The sequence below is a fragment of the Anser cygnoides genome, chromosome 14 (assembly GCF_040182565.1).
Source record: "Anser cygnoides isolate HZ-2024a breed goose chromosome 14, Taihu_goose_T2T_genome, whole genome shotgun sequence".
NCBI classification, from domain to species: Eukaryota; Metazoa; Chordata; class Aves; order Anseriformes; family Anatidae; genus Anser; species Anser cygnoides.
Genome location: NC_089886.1, coordinates 16,563,648 through 16,587,581, shown reverse-complemented (window position 1 = coordinate 16,587,581; position 23,934 = coordinate 16,563,648). Strand labels below are relative to the sequence as shown.

General features: G+C 38.8%; 1 protein-coding gene across 6 annotated transcripts in view; it reads left to right on the top strand.

Annotated features, from left to right (window-relative positions):
• TENM2 (teneurin transmembrane protein 2) overlaps window positions 1–23,934 on the top strand; it is a 1,595,068-nt gene that overhangs the window by 966,192 nt on the left and 604,942 nt on the right. The window contains exon 1 of one of the 6 annotated variants that reach the window (XM_048064659.2): window positions 22,586–22,707. The exons of the other annotated variants lie outside the window; for them this stretch is intronic. The gene's annotated coding sequence lies outside the window, so the exon portion shown is untranslated. Of the gene's footprint in view, window positions 1–22,585; window positions 22,708–23,934 lie in introns of those variants that run through there. 6 annotated transcript variants of the gene reach the window in all.

Below are 23,934 nucleotides of genomic sequence, written 5' to 3'. Positions count from 1 at the left end.
AAATACCATACCTCATACGAGGAGGGCTGATGCTTTGTAGCAGGCTGAGCTCTTGGCCAGATATGCTTATAACTGAACAGGTTTGGTCTCAGATGAATCTTGTCAAAACTGGAAAACACCATTTTAATGCAAATCATTGCAAGAATTAAGGGAAAAAAGCGTAATTATTATCCTCAGTTTTGAAATAATTTTATGAAGACTATAGAAGACCCAGTCTCTGTGTGATTCCCTTCCAAACGAAGGGGTAACCGTGACCTGCCATCTCACCCCCTGCTGCGCTTGTGTCCCCCCCTCAAGCCTTCACAATGGCGTGAAGCCCTTGTGCTGACCGCGGGCGTTGGGCAGTTCCACCGATGCCAACAGTGTAGGGTCCCCTCATTCTCTGCACCCACCACAGCCTGTTCACCTGTCTGCAGGAGGGCCGCCGCTGCTCTGCTGGGATTCAGGGTGCACTGGACTGACAGTGATGGCGCGAGACCCACTATTGGAGGTAAGGGTTTTAAGGGCAGTGAGTTGCCAGCAAAAGCAAGTAACATTTGCAGTATTCAGAGACATACAATGTTATCTAACATTGCAACCTCCAGCCAAGCAGAAATGATAGAATCATATAAAAATAGGACTGGAGATGATTTTCAGAGGGACTCTGGTTCACTTCTTGCCTCAGGACAGGATACGTTCTCCTTAACATCATTCGTATCAAGTATTTGGCTATCCTATTTTTAATGGCCTCAAATAATCTATGAAGTCTCTATCCCACCTATCCAAGTGTTTTTCTGTTTTTATCATTTAAAATTATTTCCTAATCTCAACCTCAACTTTTGTGCAGTTGGATTTCTTACTGTTGATATTTAACAATATCAATTGATATTGAATAGAATATGAATAGAACTCGTCCTTTCTGTCTTACTTGTGTGGTACATGCAGTTGAAGATGGGTTATCTAGTCCCATCCCTTTCCACTACCATTTCAAGTCCTCTTGAGGTGAAATAATCTTGATTTTTCTTCATCTGGTTTTCTGTAAGTCATGCTTGTTCTGACTATCCTTGTGGACCTTGTATCCTTCTGGCCTTTGTCTGGCTTCCCACATTCTTGAAGTGCAATGCCACAAACTAGGTGCAGAACTGCAACTGAGTGGAGTTGAAAGCCTGATTTCATTCTGTTTTCTTGTTTATACAGCCCTATATAAATAAAAACATAATATATGAGAGAGCAAGGAACAGCATGGTATCATTGATTCACATGCAGCTTGTGATCTACCACAGCCAACAGCATTTTTACTGCAGAATAGCTTGTTCCTCATCTGTCTGTGTGCAGTTGGGTATTTTTGCATGAATGAAGATGCTTGCACTTGTTCTCACTGTACTGATTGTTTTATTTTTTTTCCAGAAACATTTGGCCCATATCTCAAACAAAATTTTAATTTGAATCCTGCCTGGTAACAATCTGCTTTCACATCTTTATGTTGTATCAAAATTTGAATACTCTAAATACTCTAAATTTTAGACTGTAGAATCATAGTGTAATTTAGTTTGGGAAGGGACCTTGGGAGGTAATTTGGTCCAAACCCCTGCTTCAGCTTCTTAATTAAGGTGTTTCATTGTACCAGATCCTGCACATGTCCCTGTGGAACTCAACACAATACATACGTGTATTTTGACTGTGAGACCCTTATTGTATTCTGGAATGGAGTATTCTGGAAATAGCTTTCTCCCTTTAGGCTTGCATTTGTAAGTAGACAGAGCTTCACTAGGTTGGTCAGCTTGTCACTTCTATTGCCAGATAGCAGGTCAAATTGTGAGATCCTGCTACTTGAATTCAGAAGTAAACAGAAGGTTAAAGTAACCTGTGCAAGAAGTAAGTATTTTATAAATATAGGTTATTAATTTGACTTTGCCTTAGAGCAGAACCTCGTTGGTAGTTACACGTTCTTAGGGCATGCTCTTACTTTTTGAGACATAAAGCAATTTCAGCTGCATCTACCACTAAGCTGGGAGAAGCCAGTTCTTTTCAGGGAAAACAAACAAAAAAACCACACACACCCCAAAACAAACAAAAAACCTATTGGTAACAGTTATTGCTATACATCCCTACTGTGTGGTGGAATACATCTGGGGAAAGATGCACATCCTTTTTTTGACCAAATGCCTATTAGTTGAGAGTTGCCTGATTTCCTCTGGGTTTGGCCTTTGGCAGGTTGATCCATGCTCTTCAGGATGTGTGTGAAAGAAGGCAGGGAGAAGCAGAGCTGTGATTACATGTGCTTCAGCTTGAGCTGCGAGTATGCAGCTTTCTTACTGCAGGAATAATTATCCAAAATAGTTAATAATTTGAGAAGATACTTGGCTGGGTGTGCTGTGAGTGAGTCAGAGCCTAATCCAGGATTTGGTTCTGAGGCTGTAGGAGAGTGAGAGATGGATTTTGAAGGTGGCATTGGGCTAGATAACCAAACTCTTTTCCAATCAGGATTCAGGTTTGTTTAACATAGACCAAGTGTTTTAGAGCTGTTTAATGGATTATGCCAATGTTCATTGCTGTATTCTTTGCACAAAATGTGCTGTGTGCTAAGCATGCAAAAGGCGCTTAATGACAAGATCTAATTTTTTTTAATTTAATTTTTTAATATAATGTGATTCATCTTTAGTATTCTCTAGTTTAATTAAAGGTTGAAAATCTGCAACAGAATACCAAATTGTAACATCATTGTACAATTCCATAATTTTGTGGCAGCTTAAAAAGCATCTTCAGGTATTTCTTTTAAGTGGGGGATTTGGATGAGTCTGGTGACCCTGTACTTTCCCATGGTTAGATCTGCAGTGCTCCTGGTTTTCTCAGGCCAAATTCCCTGGTAACAGGGCTGTCTTAGTGTCCTATGTATGAGCCCGATGAACTTGTTGGAAAAGCTTTAAAGTACCTTGGAAAGTTTTGGGTTGGGTCCAAAAAGCACAGCCGTTAATCAGGTAAGTTGCTGTGTGTTCAGAACAAATGGATGTTTTCCTTTTCTGGAAACTTGGTAAATTCTAGTTCTGGCAAGGTGATAAATGCTGCCTCTGAATAAGTATGACGTTACCAGGTGATTTCACTGTGAAACAGGGACTTCAGGACCTTTATCAGTAATGCCTATGGGTGTAGCAGAGCTCATTAGTGAAGGGTTGTGGGGTTGGGGATCAATGCGCAGAAAAAAGAGGTTAAGTGCTGTAGTGCTAATAATTGTCTTTTCAGCCTGTTTCTTTCCTTGAAAGACTGTTCTGAGAAACTTAGTTTTGTTGTGCATGCAGTGCTGTGTTCTAGCGTGGTCTTTTCAGGAGATTTTTTTCTGAAAAATTCAGTATTTCAATATTAGCAAGAGGAGGTCATCAGTCCTTGTAAATGAGAAGTTTTGTAATGGATGAGTGTAAAAGAGCAGGACATATTTATTTATTTTATTAATGTTAGAGATAGCAGTGTTTATCATTCAGCCAACCAGAGAGCCCTTCTGCAGACATCGTAGCAAAAAAGCCCTAATAGTATTTTTAAAGCAGATTAGAAATAATCTTTCTGCATGACCTTCCTGAGGTGACCTCCTGGTATGTTGCCTTTTTTTTTTTTTTTTTGGTTGGGGGGGAGGTGGAAGGAGGCAGCACTGCATCATCAGAGCAGTGTTTTGCTGTTTAATATGGTTTACGTGGGCTGGCATTGTGTCTTTATCTATACTTCATCACCAGAGAGAAGACAGTAGGTATGCTGTACAAAGTCTGCCTGCTTTGTGTAAAACACGTTTGGAGAGCAATGTCATTTGGATAATGATATGCTCAATGACACTGCAGCAGGCAGAAAGCAAAAGAGAAAAATACAACACAGAGAGTCCTAAAAACTTCTTTTACTTTAATTTAATAAGAACTCAATGTGTAATTATTTTGTATGATTCCCTTGTTTACCAAGTAATTATAGCTTTTAAATCTGTTTGGGTTAGCATTTAGTTTCTCTCCATCCAAGGGGATCATAATATTGATGGAATATGTATTAGCCTGTTCTTGTGAGGAAAAGTAATTAAAAATATATCTTTATTATTCTCGGTATGATAGTAACCTATAATAAATTTTGAAATGAGCTGTTCTAACAAAATATCCAAGTAATGTGCTTCTCTTTCTTTGCATATAGAAAACAAAGTCAAACCTGCTTAATTTTACAAGGTTTTAATTAAATTAAGGGCTTCTAAAATTACATAAATTATGAAAGTGAAGCATGAGCAGTTTAGTTGGTATTGGAGGAAAAAAAAATGACTTGACACCAAAATTTTAAACAGTAACATTAAAGTGGCCTTCAACAATAACTTGAGGATTAGAACTGTGGATATCAAGAATTAAAGGGTTTTAAAGGAATAATCTTTCTGTTTTGGTTATTACAAGCTAGTACTGATATATTTGACCTAAAGGAAAAGCTTTTGCCTTTAGCTGTGTACCATCTAATAGCTTTTATTGTTGTTCCCATTATAAAGCGAATGTCTGTAAATGAGTGCTTGAATGTTTGCTTTTTTCTTATTTGGCCGTAATAACATTGGGAGATAAATACAGAAAAGTAATTATTATTCCAACTTAATAGAACAAGCCTGTTTTTAATGTACACACTTTATAGAATTCAGAAGATGAAGATTTATATCCTGAAATGCTGATTGCTGTAAACTGTCTTTTGAGGCTTCAAGCACCATATATGTAGAGAAACCAGGAAGCTACCTAACTGTGTTCTAACTTACATTGTAAGTAGTTGAAAGGACAAGGTAGATTCATAGGTAGTCTTATCTTTCTAAGCTCCTACAACATATGGAAACTTTAAATTTTTAATATTGTTTATATTACACTTGCTTAAGTGAAGTGTTTTATAATGGCACATGTGCAGACTGTACATGTACACATACAGGCATGCAGTAGGAGAAAATTTGAAATAAAAATTTTGATTTTTTTAATAGACTAGAAAAATACATGAGGTCAGTTTCTGGCCATTAAATCTGAGCAACAGTTCAAGACCAGTTACAATTCTGAATATTACGGGGGAGGAAAGTATATGTTGTATCACAGAAGTCATGATAAATTGCCAATTTCTTTTTTTTTTTTTTTTTTTTTTTTACAAATTCTATGATACTTCTAAGTTTAAAGTTTTTTTATTAAAAAAATTCATTAATATAGTTACTACCTTTATGAATGTGTTTTTATAAAATAGACACACAAATGTTTAAGGAAAGTATTTTGTTGTATGAAAAACGTACTGAATTAAGTGTATTCCAGAAGCACTTTTTTCAATTTTAATATTTTTTGAAAAACTATAGAATATTGGAAAATCACTTTAGTATCTCGTATTTCAAATATTTTTAATTTGTAAAGCTCTGGAAATAGGAAAAAAAAATTACTAAGTGCCATTATACAAGTCTTCCTCTATTTTCCTTGCTCTTCTCCCAAATGTATGTTTAAATGTCATTGTTGATACCTACTTTCTGTACTTGGATTTCCAAAAAAAAATTGTCAAATATTTTCTGTGTTTTGCTCATTAGTCAGGAGGCATACATGGAAATGTAAGGTTTGTTTAAATGTTATCTAAAATAAGGACAGTTTTAGTGTAAACCTGATCCAATGTCATGTTTATTCATTTATTTCTAGATGAAGAAAAAACAGCTTGATTTTTCTTGAGGCCAGTTTGGACTGGTTGTTCTCAAAAAATGAATTAACCTTGTTTGCTCATTGAAAACAATCCTATGCTTCAAGTCTTCTGTTAGGTTACGTGTTGTTATGCTCATGCGTTTAGAAACGTCCAGCAGGTCCCAGCCACAACCAGCCAGTGCTGGGCTCCGCTCTGCCAGCAGCCGGACTAGAGACTTTGAGTGGGTGCATAATTGAGCTTTTGTGTTGATTTTTTTTTATTATTGTTATTTTGTAAAAGGCATTTTTGTTTTGTTTTTGCTTTCCATCAAGAAGGGTTGGTGGTGATGGAACAAAAATAACGTGAATGTCATAAGAAGTAATGCAGTTAATTGGTTTTTCCAGTGAAGCAGTAGTTAAAAGGCATTCCTCACTTGTTCTTTTTTTTTTTCTTGGGGGGAGGCAGGAGAGACACAGGCGCTTAATTGATACCTTTTCTGATTGTGCAGTATCCAGAGAAGAGGAGTGCTCATGAACTATTCTGCTTGCTCTGTGGCTTCCCTACCCCATAATGATATTCTGGCAGTGAAGGGGTTGAAATATCAACCTTGTATCTGAAGACAAATTTACATTTCACTCCAAACACCGTAATTTAATGAAGGTTTTATACTGTTGTGGGTACTTAATTATGCTAGAGACAGAGCTAAATTTAATATTGTTCCACATGCAGGGAAGATTTACTAGTAGCTTATTTTCAGAAGTCCTCTAAAAGGCTATTGCTTATGCAGTCTACTCTTGCTATTTTTAAAAACAGATTGGAATAACCCATTACCTTTCATAAATAAAATTTCATTTTAATTGCTCAGTGAAGATAATGTATGTGTTTTAGTTTACCGGTTTTTGAGAAGCAGGTGTCTGGATTAGTTGGCTTTGCAGCAATGATCAATGAAACATTTATTGCCCTTAATAGTTAAACCTTGACGATCTACATGTGAATAAATGTAATCATTCAGGACATGTAATGCTCTACATGCTGATATTGGATATAAAACAAGACCACAATTTAAAAATTATTATAGACTGCACCTGTTGTATCTCCTGTAACAGTGCTACTCTTGCACAGAAATTTGCATTTTCAATCTTAACCTACCATGTTCTTGGTAGTAAATTAGACTATACCACTTTGAGACATTGCTTTCTCAGTTTTGAGGCACTGCACCACCTACGTGTGTACAGCATTATGAGTCGGTGGGGTGGGAGATGGGGTGCCTGTTATTGTTAGGGGACTGAGGATCACTGTGTTGGGAGTATTCCAAGAGACTGAGACACCATTTCAGTTTTCCATTCAGGAAATTTCTTAAAACAACCATGTGTTTACAGCTATTGGGCAGTCTATCTGGTGGCAATGAGAAGCAGTCAGTGACTACAAATATTGGTCAAGCAATGCTGTGTTGGCTGTGGTGATTGCTGAAGTCGAAATGTCCATGCTCAGGAACTTGTTGATGAGGAGCTGGAATCAAAGGGTTTGTCACTGCACTACCACAGCTTTCACTGCTTGGCATATGTTTCTTCTGGGGCTCAGGACCAATCTGTCTCTTTCCATGGGTCAGAATCAGTCTGTTCTGGCTTCCTGTGCTGAATTCAGCCCCCAAATACTGGTCGGATCCACCTGCTGCAGATGAGTATTGCCCGCTCGCAGATGGAGTCTCAGTCACTGGAGTCCTTCAACTAGTTGCAGACTGGGTGCTGTTGTCAGTGGTTTCGTTTTCATCCTCCTGTGTCAAGGTTATTTTACTTCCTGCACTAAATGAGGCACTCTCGAGGTACATCTGGGGCCAAGGCAAATAAATGAGTTAGAATGTGCTATGAAGACACACATTAAATATATACATGGCAGTGCTATGAAAATATAAACTGGAGTTCTGCAGATGTATTCATTAGTGGCATTTATTGTTGATGTCATGGATAATGTAACTGAGAACTCAGTGAAACAAAACATTGATGTGGTTAATATCAGAAGTTAATAATTTTATCTTAAATTAAAAATAACTTTCTGTCTAGTCCATCTAGGTACTATATGGGCTTGTTTGTTGTTTTCTTCTGTGCCCCTTGACCATTGCTGCTCTGCTTGCCAGACAGGGAGATGTCTTGATGATTTGTTTTCCTCTGTTCAACTGGAGTTGAAAGAACCAAGTATTTCTGCAGTTCAGACTTTTTCTTTCTAATAGAACCTTTCAAAACAAATCTGCTGCCCTTCTGGGGGGAATTTTTTTGATTAAAAGCGATCATCTTGTTTAAATGTGTGACAGGTTCATGCCTGATAGCTTTTTTAGTAGTAATTTCTTATCACTGAGGACCTAAATATGAAAGTTCCTGAGTCTTGGATGTCCTGTTTCTTGTCACCGGGTAAGAGAATTAGACTGAGTGACTTCAGCTGGGGAAACATCTGCTGTAGTTGTGAGCTGATTGCTAGCTTTTGGCTGTGCTCAGCTTTAAATCATTCTGTACTTAGAAGAATCTGGTCTGGTTATTTTCTAATTGAAATCCTGACACAGGCACCAAGTCATAAAGCAGTTGTTTAAAAGGTGAGAAAACTTTCTAGCGATTTCATACATATTTCATTCTTATTTAAGCAGTTTATAGTTGGGGGATTTCTTGGTAGCTGGTGTCTTTCAGCACAGCACAATTTGGAGGGGTGTTCCTTCGGCTGCAGTGAGAATCCCCATTTGGTACACCAGGGGAGGTGCAATCTTACTTGGGCTGCATGCCCCCTGCTTCAAAATATATTTAATTTTGATCCTCTACCAAGCGGGGGAGCGAACAAGTTCTCTACTAAATGTTTGTCTGTTGCTCCAAAACAAAAGTATATGCTATGTGTTGCAATTAAAAGAAGCCCTGTAGCAAAATGTGTTAGTCACAGGCAGAGGCCAAGCGTATCATTATCCTGTAGGAACAGCAGTCAGGATAATGAACGGCTAAGGACAGTGGACAATGGAAAGTGAAGCATGTCATGTCGGCACGCTGTCAATGGAGTCTGAGCATGCTTTGCATTAGCAAGTGCTGTGAAATTGCAGGGATGTGCCTGATCTGTGGAGAAAGGGTAGAAGGTTGCCTAATGGCATGTAGTAATTTTAAGACAGATTTAATGCTTTTGCCGTAATAACCAAAAGACTTAAGAAAACAGCTTCGGTGTTTAATTCGTTCCTTGCTTTGAGACAAACTGAAGTTGTTTCCAGGCTTCCAGAGCATTTTACTTTGAAACAAAAGAAATTAAAATACAGAGGGGACTTAGTCTGGTATACTTTTCTTTCCTGTAAAGTATATCCCTTATGTAAACAGCTTAGGTGAGAAGCGTGTTATATTGGAGTTGGGACTTCAAAAATTACACTGGAGAAGTGGCAAATCTCAAAAACAATATTATGTGCATGATCTTCCTTGTAAGTACTGAGCTCAGGATTCTGACTGTCGCAGCTGTTAAGCATCCTTCTGAAATTAGAACTGCAGAGCCAGCGTACCACTAGCGGGTGAAGAAAAGATAGCAGCACTTAGAGGAAATGTTGCACATAACAAAGCTGGTGAATTGGGAAGAAAGAGAAAGGTGGTCAGCAGGTTGAAGGGGAGAGTAGCAAAGTGCTTATTTTGCAAGCCAAGAGGACATGTTATTTACTAAACATGCATGTTATCTACAAATCCGGGAAAACAGGGAAAAATAGAAATGAGTATGTATTTTAACAGGTCACTAAAAAGGCAACTGGAGGTGCTGAGACAATACCTATTTTAAAACTGTGATTTTTATATTAATGTTGTTGTTCAGATTGCTGGCGCATGTAGCATGTTTATCTGCTTGCCACTTATCTAAAGTAGTGTAGTCTTGCAAACAATAACAGCATATTGCTCTCAAGTTTCTAGCTGTTGTAAAAATGTGCTTAAGCATTACTACAGTTGAAAACAGAAAACAAAATAACTGTGAGATGTATTTTCTGTTCTGTTTAGTGGAAGCAGAAAGGAAAATAACTTCACCTACACTTCCTTGAATGTATCCTACTTGAATATAGAACAATATGGTACACAATAGGTTCTTAGGAAAGTGGCATTTGAGAGTGCCACCTATTGCTAGAAAAGTAGAAATGAAATGAGTATTTTTACACGTCTAAATGAAGCAGAAAAATGAATGGTACCTGTTCATCTTTAAATCCTTTCAAGGTCATTTTTGCTTTGTAAAGTTGACGTTGTTTTATGGCTATTTTATGGCTGACTTCATTGTCCTTGCTAAGTTCAGGGCTACATTAGAAAAATACTGGATTTATCATGCAGTAACACCAGAGATGTTACAGTAGGCTTCTGTTCATGAAGACTTGTGACTGGTGGCACATGACTGAATGCCAGTGGCTATGTTTTGGCTAAACTTATTAAGTCTGAGTAAATTTAAAGTAGTGAAGGCCAAGATGTAATGATCTGGATGTATCTTAATACTTAGTATCCTTCAGCAATTCTTCAGTTGGCAAGCATCGTTTCTCCAGCTGCCCTTTGAAGAATGATACTTGTTCTATTATAGAAGTCTAATGCTATTGGTAAGAAAAATAAAATATTTACAGGGGCAGCCTGTGATCAGCTTCAAGTTTTAATTGTGGTTCTTAGCATTACCAAGTTTGCAAGGTGGGGATCAGGCTCTTCTCCCAAGCACCAAGTGATAAGATGAGGGGAAGTGACCTCAAGCTGCACCAGTGGAGGTTTAGGTTGGACATGAGGTGAAATTTCTTTACTGAAAGAGTTGTTAGGCATTGGAGTAGGCTGCCCAGGGAAGTGGTTGAGTCACCATCCCTGCACGTCTTCAAGAAACAAGTAGATGTAGAACTTAGTAGCATGGTTTACAGGTGGACTTTAGTATTAGGTTGAAGGTTGGACCAGATGATCTTAGAGGTCTTTTCCAACCTGAATGATTTTATGATTCTGTGATTACTGATCCTTCTTAGTACCTCAGTCCTGTTGTTCATCTGTACTAGAGAAGCACGCCACCTTGAAAAAAGGCACATTTTTGACTTGTAACCTTTAATGGATTAAATTTCTTCTTCTGTATGTTTTCTTCACGAAGGGTTTAGATGACAAATTAAGAGTGGGAAAAGATGGAGCAGATTTGAAGTAACCTGCTCTTTCGCAGGCCCAGGTGGGTATCTCTCAGGAGTTGGTTGCTGCTTCAAATAACAAATATTCTTGGGCTGGAACTGTCCTCCTTCCCAAAGGCAGCCAGATCTTCTGTTACTGCTGCTGAGCTGCAGAAACGGATTGCTGCAAAGCTGAAGGGAATCAAGGGAAGCAGCTCTGCAGTCCACAGGCATCTGTGGATTCAGAGAAGATTCAGAAGGAGAAATAAAGGATGACCTAAACATCTCCTGATCATAGACATGATGTGGAGAAATCTGACTTGATAGTCCTAGTTAAGTTCAAGGCTGAAATCTAATTTAGCCAACTGGAAAGTCCTTCTTGATTTGTTTAATTCTTTCCTTTCAAGTGATGTCTAATTTCCCTTCCCAGTAGCATCTTTGACTCAAATTCAGAGGTCACGGGTATTCTTTATGTTTTTCTCCACTAATCCAAGATATACTTTCTTCTCCAAAATCTGTCTTAACTCTTTTTTCTGTGCATTTCTGTTTTTCTCCTTTTTTTTTCATTCTCAGTGCTGCAAGAACCAGAAGCAGCCTAAAGCCTTTAGCAGCTACATTTTGAAATATGGAGAAGGGGAAGGATGTAGCTGCTTAATGATTTACTTTACTTCACCAAATTGATTTTGTATGATCTCTCTCCTTGAATCTCACTACTGAACCTCTTCTGCAGTTTCTGTGTATGTTCCTATAAATTCATCTTCTCTGTGTTTGTTGCTACCTGCTCTCTTGGCGTTCTTCAGCACTGGTCCACCTATTTCAGTGTTTTCTTGCTCATTCATCTGCCTGTCACCTTTGCACAGTGTGTTTAGAGCAGCTGAGCAATGCCAACAAATTTTCAACCCCTGGTGCAAAGTTTAAATCTCCCTTAGAATTTCCCCTCGTGCAGATCCTGTTGCTGTAAACTGCTCCTATTTATCACATTCTTTTCTCTAATGTGCATCTACAAGTCTGCATATAGTTAGATTAGGAGCTCCACATGGCAGGGTTCTGGGTGGCGTAAAATATCTTGTGAGAAATGTTGTAAAAATGAGAAATTAAAGATGAGAGGTGCATTAGCAGTGCTAATGGACAGCCTCCTTTTTAGTGGAAACTTTAATGTATTCCAGAAAAGGACACAAGATCTAGCAAAAGGAAAATAATTTCCAGTGGTTAAATTATGTGTCTCTGTAGTACTCTGTATGCCCTCTTCTAATGAAGTTTCATGTTAAAAAGAACAAAACAAAAAAAAATTACAAAATGTATGAGAAAAGCCATCTGGAATCATGTCCTTATGGGTGAGCAGTGGGGCCAGCAGGTGGCACTTGAGCTTGAAAATGCAAATGGTGCTGAAAGCTGTAGGCTAAGCCCCCCTTAAAATGGATATCTTTGTTTTAAAATGGAGTAATTAAAAAAAAAAAATTAATGAAAGTTGTTTTGTCAAGTGGCATTTGCATTGGTATTTCGTTGGCATTCTCTTCTACGAACTGCGTACCTGTGGCTAAACACCGCTGTATCATGGAAAAATATGGGAATTATAGGAGGACAAACTGCTCTCAATTTAGTTTTAGGTGTGACTTTACTGAAAGAAATTGTGCCTTCGTATTGTGACTTTGCATTGTCTAAACGTGAACATAATTGCTTATATTAAAGCCCTCCTTTAGAAACTTTTTCCCCAAAGTGAGTGCTTCTGATTTCTTTTTCGTTACGATTTGATTTATTCATCTAATTAAAAAGTAGCTGAAATTGGAGAACACTGTAACCTGTTAATTGTTTTTTTTGGTGAATGGTGGTGTAAATGACTTAACACCAAATAGTATTCTGTTTCCCCTTTCAATCCAGTGCTGATACTATCTTATAATCATACGTTAGTATTGTATTACATCTGCCATTAATGCATTTAACAGCAGATGGCCAATTTTATGAAGATAGGGAGGGCTGCGTGCTCTTCCTTTTGCCCTGGTGTAAATCAGAAGTCACTGCCTTGAAATGAAAAGATGGGTTCTTGCGTAAGAACTTACTGGTGTAAATTAGGAAAGTCAAGCCTGATATGTGGTGATGTACCAAATTATATTACAGGATATTTAAATTCTGTCTCCCACTGTGAACAGCAGGATACCATTTTTATCCTTCCTGTTGCATGCAGAATCACTTTTGCATTTATAAATTGAGCCTGAACGGAGTGCTCTCAGTATTGGCTGTTCCTCTTTTACTCTACACACAGAATATATTAAGACACCTGTTCATTCTTGTAAGGCAAACAACAAACCAACCAAAATACTTTCCTGTAAACAAATTGTTCTGTGATTAGTGGAACTAATGAAGCTTCACTGCCTACAGATTTCTGTCCTTCATCCCTGATCCCCTCAGCATCCCTCCCACCAGAAGGATTACCTGCTTCTCTCTGCTAATATTCCCTGTGATCTTTCCCTTGTCCTTTTTCCCCTATAATAACTCCAGCTCCTGTCTTTCTCTATCCTTTAAACCTTCCTGCAATACCTTTGGTTCTTCCTGCCCCTTATAACCACCAGCAACACGTGCCTGGCTCTGGGTGACACAGGCTGGCTGTCAGCTAATAGCTAGAAGCCTCATGTTTCTTTTAGCAGAGGTGATGCGAAGTTGAATGTCTTATTTTACTATCAGACTGATTTTTCTCAGGGCTCTGGGGGTTTTAGTATCTTCAAGATTACTGCCCTCTGTTAAATTGTTAGAAATGGATCAAGAGAATAAAAGTGTGTCTTTATTCCTTCCTCCTTGTTCCAGGGGTGGGTCTTTGTCAGACCAATTTCAGTTTGTTTTTGCTAAACTGTTGCTCTTGTTTCTCCTTTCTTGCTCTCTCGTTTCGCAAATCAAGTGCAATGGTACCACCCTTCTAGTGATATCATCTGGATTGAAAACAAGCAAAGATCAAGAAAGGAGTGCTTAGTCCCTTCTTTTTAAAATTTACATGTGTTACACATGTGTAACTTCCATTAATAAACTTCCAGCTCTTGCATTTGAGGACAGTATGAAATGCCAAAGAGAAAGATGAATTCTGAAAATCTTTAACTTTGGAAAAAAAAAAAAAAAACGACTAGAGAATATAAATGATACTCAGTTTTAAATAACAGTAGAATGACTGAGATTGGAAAGGACTTCTGGAGTCCTACCAGTTGGAGTCCAGTCCTACTTTTGGAGTCCCTGTGGACTTTTAGTCCAGCCATCTGCTCTCAAGCAGGGTCCACCAGAACAGTTGTTCAGGACCATGTCCAGTCAGATTTTGAATGTTCCCACAGATGGAGACACAACAAACTCTCTGGTCAACCTGTTCCAGTGTTTGACCACCTGCACTGTTTGTGTGTGTGTGTGTTTTTTTGTTTTTTTTTTTTAACCAGAACTTAGTGTGTTTCAGTTTATGCCCAAGAGCCTGGCTCCATTTACATGACATCCTCCCCTTGTGTCTTTGTGCACGTGGTTGAGATCCCCCTGAGCCCTTTCTTCTCCAGGCTGGACAACCTTTCCTCATCTGTGCATGTGAAGCACAAATGTGTCCTGACTGTAATTTGACTACCTTAGTATTAAGGAGCACGTGTCAGAGAATAAAGATTATTACTTGAGAAACCAAGTTCTAAGTAACAGGCTATGTGCGAACATCTGTATTTCTGATAAGAGCAAAAAAAAGGAGTAAAAAAATTGAGAGCTGAGCATCACTACTCGAGAATAAAAGTTTGATGGCAGTCTGTCCCTAACTTGGTTTCTTTTTTGTTTGGCTGTTTTTACAAGTTCTCTGGTAAACTAGAAAATACGTAGAACACATAAAATCCAGAGGTATTCAGACCATTTGTTAGCCATATCTAAATGACCTGCTGGTATCTTTGTTCATTGGATTATGTGTGTTTGGACATTTAGTTTATAAAGCTTTGTGCTTTGTGTATCGTGTCTTTTGATGTCAGCAGTATTCCTTTTGGATAACTGAATGCCTGGCTGCAGTTCACGGTATTCCTCCTCAAAGTAGTTTTCAAAAGGTCACTTGAAATTCTGTATCTTGAAATTCAGATAATAATTATGCTTTCCAAAGTCTTGCTAGCTTAAAGTTGACCTGCCCAGGTATTTACAGACATCTAAGGTTACTGTTTTCATTGTAAAGGGGAAACTGTTCAAATTTCTTGCCTGTTATTGTTTTAAGTTAGCAAAGCAAGGACCAATCAGTGTCCTTTTAAGCTCTACTTTTATCAGTGGCTATATATAGATTCACTGTCTTAGCTTTTAATACTTGGAAATCCTATCTAAGTATATTTATGCTCACTTAGGGTGCTATCCTCTGTTCGATATCCAAATGCCTTAGCTTTCAGGTGAGGCCTTTAAGCTCTTCTGTTCCACTGAGTCATTTCTGTGTTTTGTAAAATGAAAACATGCACAGTATTTTTTATCAATATGTATTTAATGAAAATGTCTGCAAGTTTTAAAATTGTTGAATTTGCTCAGTGCAGAGTGCTGGCAATAGAAATGTCCAGGAGCAGAAGAATTATGCTATGCTTGTCGGGATGTCATTAGCATCACAGCACCATGTCTCTTGGTGAATGTAAAGCTGATTTCTCTATGCATTACTTTCCCAAAGGTGTATTTAAAAAATAAATAAATAATTTAAAAAAAATCTCAGATCTCAGTAAATAGTAATAATAAAAAAAATCTGAGATTATTTTTAGGCCTTAATAGTTAGCATAAAAACATACTGAGCAGAAATTCAAGGAATAAACCACTGTTAGTGAATCCTAAGCTGGCAAAAGAACGTAGGTGTGGCTCATGAGGGACTAATGAACAAATGAAATTATTTCTGTTAATGAAGGACTATAAGCCATCAGCATGTTACAGACATGCATGTTTTATTGCTGCGTTTTATCAAGGTCTTGGTTTAAGCACAAAGCTGAGGAGTTGACAGATACTGTAAGAGGCAAGGACTAGAAATTATAAACTGAAACAGAACCTACCTATCATAATCAAATCTGTCTGTAAGTTACAACTTGGAAAGTTAAGCTGACTTCAGTCAATAAATATATACATATTTATATATACAATATATAACAGTAACTATAATAACCTTTACCTAAAAGGCCGTTGGCAACTCTCTCACTAATTCTCTGAATATTTGGTACTGCTTAATTTGAAAACACTTTGGAATCAACATTTAAGTACGTATGCCAGATTCTTTTTGTTTCGGTTTTCTTATGGATCTGTGAAGGCTCTTGCCTTGTCCAGTTTCATAGCTGAGAGACAATAGGACTTGAATAAATATATATATATAATGATTTATAAATGCCGTATTTTAATGTATTTGTGTATATCATTCTGTAGAGGTAATCAGGAAAAAAAATGACCCTGTAGAAAGATTTATGAATTTCTCTAAACTGCTTAATGAGGCCTAATATAAATCAGAATTTCAAATCACATTAGTGTTGTTGTATGCCCTAATTTCAAATGACAGTTCTGGCTTGCCACTCAGTTGGCCTTTTATTTGTGTCACAGATTAACCAACCATGTGGTTTTATGTCACTGTTTCATTAGAGCAGTGCTTTACTTAAAGATTTTTTTTTAATTAAATTGTTTATCTAATTTCTTTAGAGTAGTTTTGTTAGAATACAACTCACATTTGGGGAAAAAAAAAGATTAGAGTAAAAAGAAAATTCGGGCTGTATTTAGATATTTTAAATATGGATAAATATAGAGGAAAGAAAATTTCATTCTCTTTTTCCACACTTCAGAACAACACAGTTAAGTGCGAAGTGCAGTTGCTGCTCATTAGCAGCAGTGTAGCCGTTGTGATGCTACCCTGCTCTTGAGCAGCCGCACTGCTGGTAATGGGTGGCTAATGTTGTGTGCGGTAGGGAATGTATTCATGGGTGAAGCAGTTCTTGAAAATGTGTGGTGTCTGTGACACCTTATAAAAGAGAATGTCTGCAATCTATAACTGAAGAAAATGTCTACTAAAATCGTGACAAAAAGTGTCTGCGACCTATGTAGTTGTGTTTGGTTTTTTTTTTTTGGGGGGGGGGGGGGGGGCGGAATCTGCTGTTTGCTGAATGTCCTGATGCCCTTTTTTGTGATATTCTGTGTCTCTAGGTCATGCTATGTTTTGAGTCTAAATAAATAACATAATATAGAGAGTTTGATGCACCTACTTACTATTCTGGAATTGGGCTAACAGTCTGGGAATGGTGAAAATACATCCTCTTGTCTTCATTTGCCAGTGCAAAAGGCATTATGAAGGTAAGCTAGTAGGTATCAAGACAAGTAAATCTTTCTTGTCTGTCTAGAGGTAAAGAGAGGAAGAAATACAATATAGGCTGTACTGGTTCAGCTGGATGGCCGTAAGTGGACACCTGGGGACAGTAAAAGAGGCAATCATAGTTGAAACTCAGCTTATTTTTTCCCAGACTTTCAGCCCGTTTGGTCCCAGGACTCCCTGAGCTGGAAGTGGTCTCAGCCACTTAGGAAACCTCACTGGGATTCTCTTCTGTGAATCTTTCCTGTCTTTGCTTAAATCTTGGTAAGCTTGTGGCCTCCCCAGCATCCTCCTGCAAATGCACGTTTGCTGTGTAAAGGTGGGAAAAAAAAAAAAAAAAAAGCCTTTTCTAAGAAGGTGAAGGAAGCTTGCTTTGAACGAGACTCCTGCTAGTGCTACTCAATGTCCCCTGGTTCTTGTACTGAAAGAGACAGGAAGGTTGGGATTACATGCCCTCAGCTGTCTCTGTGGCCTTTTTTTTTTTTCTGAGGGGTATGATTTTGTGAGGGGAGAGCCAGGGAGACCCACTGAGCGCATTACACACAGCGCACTGCTATTTTCAGTGTTCACGGGTGGGATGAGGAGGTGCTACCCTGTGCCTTTGGGAGGGGAAGCGTTCCTCCTCACCGCCCCGGCAGGGAAGGGAAGACTTGCTCTGTCACTGCTGTACTGCACATTCTCTTCTCATCCGATCAAAGCCCACTGGGAATTTGACCGTTTAATGGAAAGAGCTGCGGACTATGGTATTCTTGTGGCTTAGGCAGTTCATAGGGAGGCACACCTGTGCAAGACGAGGTAACCTACAGAGGTGCTCTTTCTAAGGGTTCCAGATGCACATACCTTCAGCAGCTCAGTTCAGCTGCTCCTTGTAGATAGAGGTGTGTGTGTGTGTGTATCCCTCTGAAAAAAAATAAATATATATATATATATGCATGTTTATCTTGGCAAAGGAGAGACTGTCCTTCTGTCCTTGTATTACTTTATTCATCTCCCTATTTTTTTTTAAGAGACAATATACCAGTTATCTATGTGTGTGTGTAAATAACTCATCCAAAGGTAGTGCTTGGAATTGCCATTTCTATTTTTTTTTTGTAAAATACTGTTGGATTAGCTCTTCATTTATGTGAGTTTTAAATTTTTGCTCACGTCCAGATCAAATTTCACTTCTTTGCACTTCCGGTGGTGTCTGGTGATGATGCTGTGAATGGTTTCAGAGTTGCGTTCAGCCCAATGAAAGAATGTTTCTAAATGTTTGAGGCTACTTGGGGTGCCTCTGCGTTAGCGACTAGTGCAGTGCAAAAAAAGGGAGGACCAGGACTTTTCTTTACAAAGTGTATTAACAGCTCAGGGCTCTAGGTCCGTTTGAGGTGTTGTCCAGCCTTAACTGGGTGCCAGCTGCTGCTTCGAGCAGCACTGCCCAGCTGATAGAGACATCTTCTACCTCCCCTGCTGCTGTCCCTTCGCTTTCTGCTAGCCCCGGTTCCTTTCATCCTTAGGTGAGCTCTGTTTGGACTGACAGCATTACCCACCTCTTCTGTTTCCTCTTCTCCTCCCCTGACGTTCGCAGCTTTCCCTAAGTAACTTTGTTGGTGCTTGAATACAGTTACCATGAAGTACACCTCTCAAGCTTCGCAATTGTTTTGAAAGTTAATAATATTCTGACATTTTTACTGTAAGTTTTATTATTTTCTGCACTTTTTTTTTTTTTTTTTCCCTTTTTAATTGGAAACTCTCAGTGTAAAGTAATGGCAAATAGTCTTATATTTATTTTCATGCTTACAAGTGAAGCTCCTGATTTATTTGCTCTGGTTATTATCTGCTTGGCTGTTTGTTTATATCATTTCACTGACTCCCCTGGACTCAGGTGAGTGGGGCTGCTGGTTGTGGCATTTGTGTGTGCATGTATGGACCTTTTACTAATTTCTCAGATATATCTTGTAGGCTGAACTCTACAATGGTGTGATTTCCTCTGACACTAATTAATGTTTTGCTGAGTTGAGCTACTTAAAAAAAAAAGAAAAGAAAAGAAGAAAAAAACAACAAAACTAAATATCAGTTGTGGTTTTCTCAGTTTTCATACAGATAGAAGCTTTACTGAGTCACAGGCTGTGGTAGGCACCTCTCAGTACTTGATACTAATGCAGTTCTCTCTGGTGGTTTCTTATGCTAGCACATTACTGTAAGGAAGAGAAAATTTTAGTAAATGTTTTGTTTTGGGAGGGCTGAGGGAGGGTTTGAATACTTCAATTCACAGTAAAAGTATTTAATTTGGTAATTTATTCTCTAGGGTTTTTGGGTGTTTTTCTTTGAAGTTCTTCCCTTCTTAGTTTTAGGAACTTCTGATACTTGGGAACAGGATGGAATATTAGAGGTTTTCCAGGGGGCTGTAATCTATCTAAACCACTGTTACATAACTAGATACAGACCACACATAATACATCCAGCAGTGGTGGTGAACTTTTTTTCTACTGAGCATAATTTTCCTTTATTAGTGTCAGTTCTCCTGATTCGTATGCTAGAAGAGGCTTCTTCCTGCAATGATGGTACTACAGCTGCTGCTTGTTAAGCACCAACTTTTAGTGTTACTCCATTGTAGCATTTTAATTTATTTGTAGAATGATGGTCTGCTGCATGTTTTGGGCAGCCATACTGCTTCACTTCAGCTTCTGCATTCTTCCTCTGTGCTCTTCTGGATACATATTTCAGTAGACACATATGAGGGCTATCATATTTTTCATTTTTACTGCTTTTCATTTTTCTTGGAGGAAGGCTGTTGCGTCTCCAAAGATGTGAGCAAAGCTACTTTTCTGGTGCACTGTGTTTTGTATTCTGCTGTGATTCGGCTGTGGTTTCCATTCTCTGCCTCTTGTGAGCGGTACTATTAGATTTTTGCCATGATCTTTCCTGTTACCGTAAAGCACTGAATTTCCATTCTAACTGAGTTTGGTCACTGTTTCTCTTTAAGATTCAAAGTGCTGCCATTGACTATTCATAATATTCAATAGAAAAAAAAGATCTTTTTTCGAATGGAAGTTTGTAAAAATGTCAATTATGAAGTGGTACAGAACTTATGTACTTGATAAATCCATAATTTCTTTTTTTTAATTTCCTTTTTTGTTCTACAGCTGTAATGTATTGAAACACTTGTGTTTATAATTTCATGGCTCTTAAAATCTTATTTATTATTATGATTATTCATTAGCAAAAAAGGCAGTTAATTTCCATTTACTAATTTTCCACTCTCATATGTTTGGTTGGCTAGTAGGAAGAAGAAATCGTATTTATTCTTTTAAGTTTGGCCTAAAGCTTATACCCCTAGTTTTTGAAATATGTGTTGATATCATGGTGAGAGAAAGCATATCTTGAAAGTTTTATTATCATTTGTCGACAGCATTAGGTTTTGATCAATATTGCTTTGAGTAACTAGCATTTTTGTTAACTATCAGATGTAATACAAATTCTAGTTATTACTTGATTTACTTGAATGCTTGGTAATTAATAAAGCATGAGTTTATATCCATTTCTTAAGGATGATAATGTTTTATACTCAATATGAAGATTGCACTGTGCATTCAAAGTAAATTGACACAGAAGTACTAGACTTCATTTTTTAAATGTTGTGTAACATTTTTACTTATTAGTAGGCTCTGCGGTCATCTGTCTTTATTGAAATATAGACTATATTAGAATGCTATTATTCAAGTTGCCAAAAAGACCAAAAAAGTGGATGAAAAATAAGAGACTCAAAGAATAGCCAAAACTAAAATCCGTAACTTGAATTTGTCCTGGCCTTTGGCTGAAGTCTGATGATGATACAGTCTTTTTCCTCAGGACACTTGCTTTATTCAGCGTTCTGAGCAGATGCTCTCTAAGAATTAATTAGACTTGCAAAGCTGTTTGTAAGATCACTTTGTTGTTGTTGTTGGCTGCTGGGGTGAAGTGAAAGAAGTATTCAGGAAGGGGATGATGTTACATGTAAGTGGTTGGACGTTGGTTGTCTTGCTCAGCAGTCCAAGGATCAGTGCCTGGCCAGGACGTTCCTATATACTCATTCCTGATCCCAGCCCTGTCTGCTGGTGTATGTATTTTCGTGGCAATGCACTGAGCTAGAGTAAAGAATTGATAAAAGACTAAAACTGTGGGGAGAGGAAACAAAAGAAACCAGAGCTTTTTGATCAAATGCTCAGTGGGGTTCAGTGAGTAACTGGAGCAGCTCCCGTCCCGGCCCCATCCCCTGAAGGGGAGATGTTGCAAGCAGGTGGCTGGGGAGAAGTGAGAGCTGCCTGTCCTAGCAGTGCCGCTGCTGCTGGGTTCATGTGGCTGCAGCGTTAAGGGGCGAGGTGAGCTGAAATCTGCATCCCACAGCCTTCTGCATGGTGGTAGATACTGCATTAAACAAACAGTGGTGTAGTCACTAAATGCTTACTTGTTCCTTTTTTGCCGGATACGGATACCTTAATTTATAAATATATTTATTGTTATCAGCTACGGCTGAAGGCACCTAGAGCTGTTCTATAGCATGCAAAATGCTGTATAATGCTAAATACTACAAAAATTGGGCACATGGTGTTAGCGAACGCTTTGCCTTCAATCTTTCTGTGCCAAGTTCCCAGCCAATTAAATGAGAATGGTCGCCTCTCAGGTGCTGCGCAAATGGAGTCGTTAGTGGTTGGAGGCAGGGGAGCGATGAGTCATGGAGGCAGCTGCCTGGCGTGGGGCCAGCGACTTCCAAAATGAGCAGAAAAATGCTTTAGTGATGCTCAGTGGGTGAGTGCCTTGCACTAAGTGATCCAGTGACTTAAATAAATAATACAATACTGCAGCGTTAAGTATGTACTAGCCAGGACCAAATACAAATTTTGTGTGTTAGTGTAGATTTTGCAATTACCTGGCTTTTACATGCTTGCAGCTGTGCTATTCCCTTTCTGTCATTATTGAGCGTGTAATCTCTAAACTTCATCTAAGAAACACAACTCATTAATTAATCATAAACAAGGGCAAGAAAAGCAACAGTATGAAGTATGCCAAATACCATCTCAATAGTACTGCTGGGTTATTTTAAAAGGATCATCAGATCTTGCAGCCTGTAGTAAATGTATGGATTTTTATATCACTTACTCCAGTGGCACTCAGAGTAATTTAAAAACTGTCTTTAATTAACCTTTCTTGCACTCGTATGAGGTGGATTGTTACTGTGGGAGCTAGCACTGTTGGTATTAGCTGAAACATAAATGAGAGAGGGAAGTAGCCAAAGTGTGGTAAATATTTGTATGTTTCCCAGTACAAAAAGGCAGCAAACTGCATGTATAAATCTTAGCATGTTCTTGATTTTCACTAAAACAGTGAAGGATTATGTTCATGTGGAAACGCCACTGTAGTAGAGTCCTGCAGTGGGGCCTTTGCAGAACCATCTGGAAATGGCTGGAACGTTCTGGAATAGACCAGAACCAGACGGAACTTTCTGGAACGTTTTGGAATAGGCCAGAACTGGGTGGAACGTTCTGGAATATTTAGGCACAGGCTGGGACATTCTAGAATATTCTGGAACATTTTCAGAACTGGCCAGAACGTTCTGGAACCAGCTGGAATGTTCCAAACCCACCTGGAATGTTCCAGAGCTGGTGGTGCCCAGCTCAGGACAGCCCTGGCCTCTCCTCACAGACATTTTTGCACCTGGGCACTGACAATACAGTTACAAAGAATGGTAGTTGACAAAATTACCCGTTCTTAAATTTATTTTAAATATTTTTTGTAATGCTAGTATACGTATGGTATCTGTTGAAATTATTTTTTAAGACTACTATTACTTTAAGAGAAGCTTGAAAGTAACAGCTCCATCCTTTCTATTTTTGTTGCTGCTTTGGTTGGTCTTGTTTATTTGCACATGCTGGTAGCTGTACACAAATATTTCTTGCTTCTTCTCTTACAGAAGGAACATCAAGGTAAAAAAAGTATTTGTTAGAATTTAGAGATGCATTTGAACTTGTCAGAGTGCGTTCTTACCTAGTCTTGGCAACAAGTCGCTGACCAAAAAAAAATATAATCAAACAAGGAACTTGCTTTTATTTTTGTTACCTGATTAATTTACTACATAGATTTTGAATGGCTTTTTTGTTGTTTGCTTATTCAGTTATAGCAAGACTGTTTCATCTTTCTTTTGACCTCTCACATGCTAAACAAGCCAAAGGAGAAATTGAAAATAACAGTTGCGGCACTACTGAAGGTTTTTACAGTGTCAATGCAGGAAAAAGAACAAGGCAAATGCTTTTAAATCTGCTGCAAGACGGTGGATGTTCTGGAAAAAAATCTGCACTTGATTTAGTCTTATTTCAGAGTTTTAACCCTTTTTTATCCCACGGCTGCTGTTCTCTTCAAGAGCAGATGTGACAGCAGCAGCTAAGCCCAGCGTGCCCACAGGCTCCGGGTTGCTAACACTGGGTGCCATGGAACCGTGAGGGCCCAGCGGCTGCCACTGACTGCCATGGGGCCATGAGAGTCTGGTAGCTGCTGCTGGGCACCATGGAGCCGTGAGGGCCTGGTGGCCACCACTGGGCGCCATGGAGCCGTGAGGGCCTGAGGGCCTGGTGGCCACCACTGGGCGCCATGGAGCCATGAGGGCCTGAGGGCCTGGTGGCCACCTCTGGGAGCCATGGAGCCGTAAGGTGTGGTGGCCACCTCTGGACACCACGGAGCCGCGAGGACTTGGTGGCTGCTGATCACTGAAGGCACTGGCTCAGCAGCACCACTGCCTCCTGGGCCAACTGGGCAGTGCTGCCTGCACTGATTCCTTTTGGCCTTCCAAGTCAAAATGCTTCCTGCATAGCTGGCAGTGGCCGTGTGTCTTTCTGTGAGTTGACACCTGGTCATAAGGAGCGTTCAGTCCATATAATGTTGTCTTTCTTGAGGATTAAAACATGATCCTACTCATCCT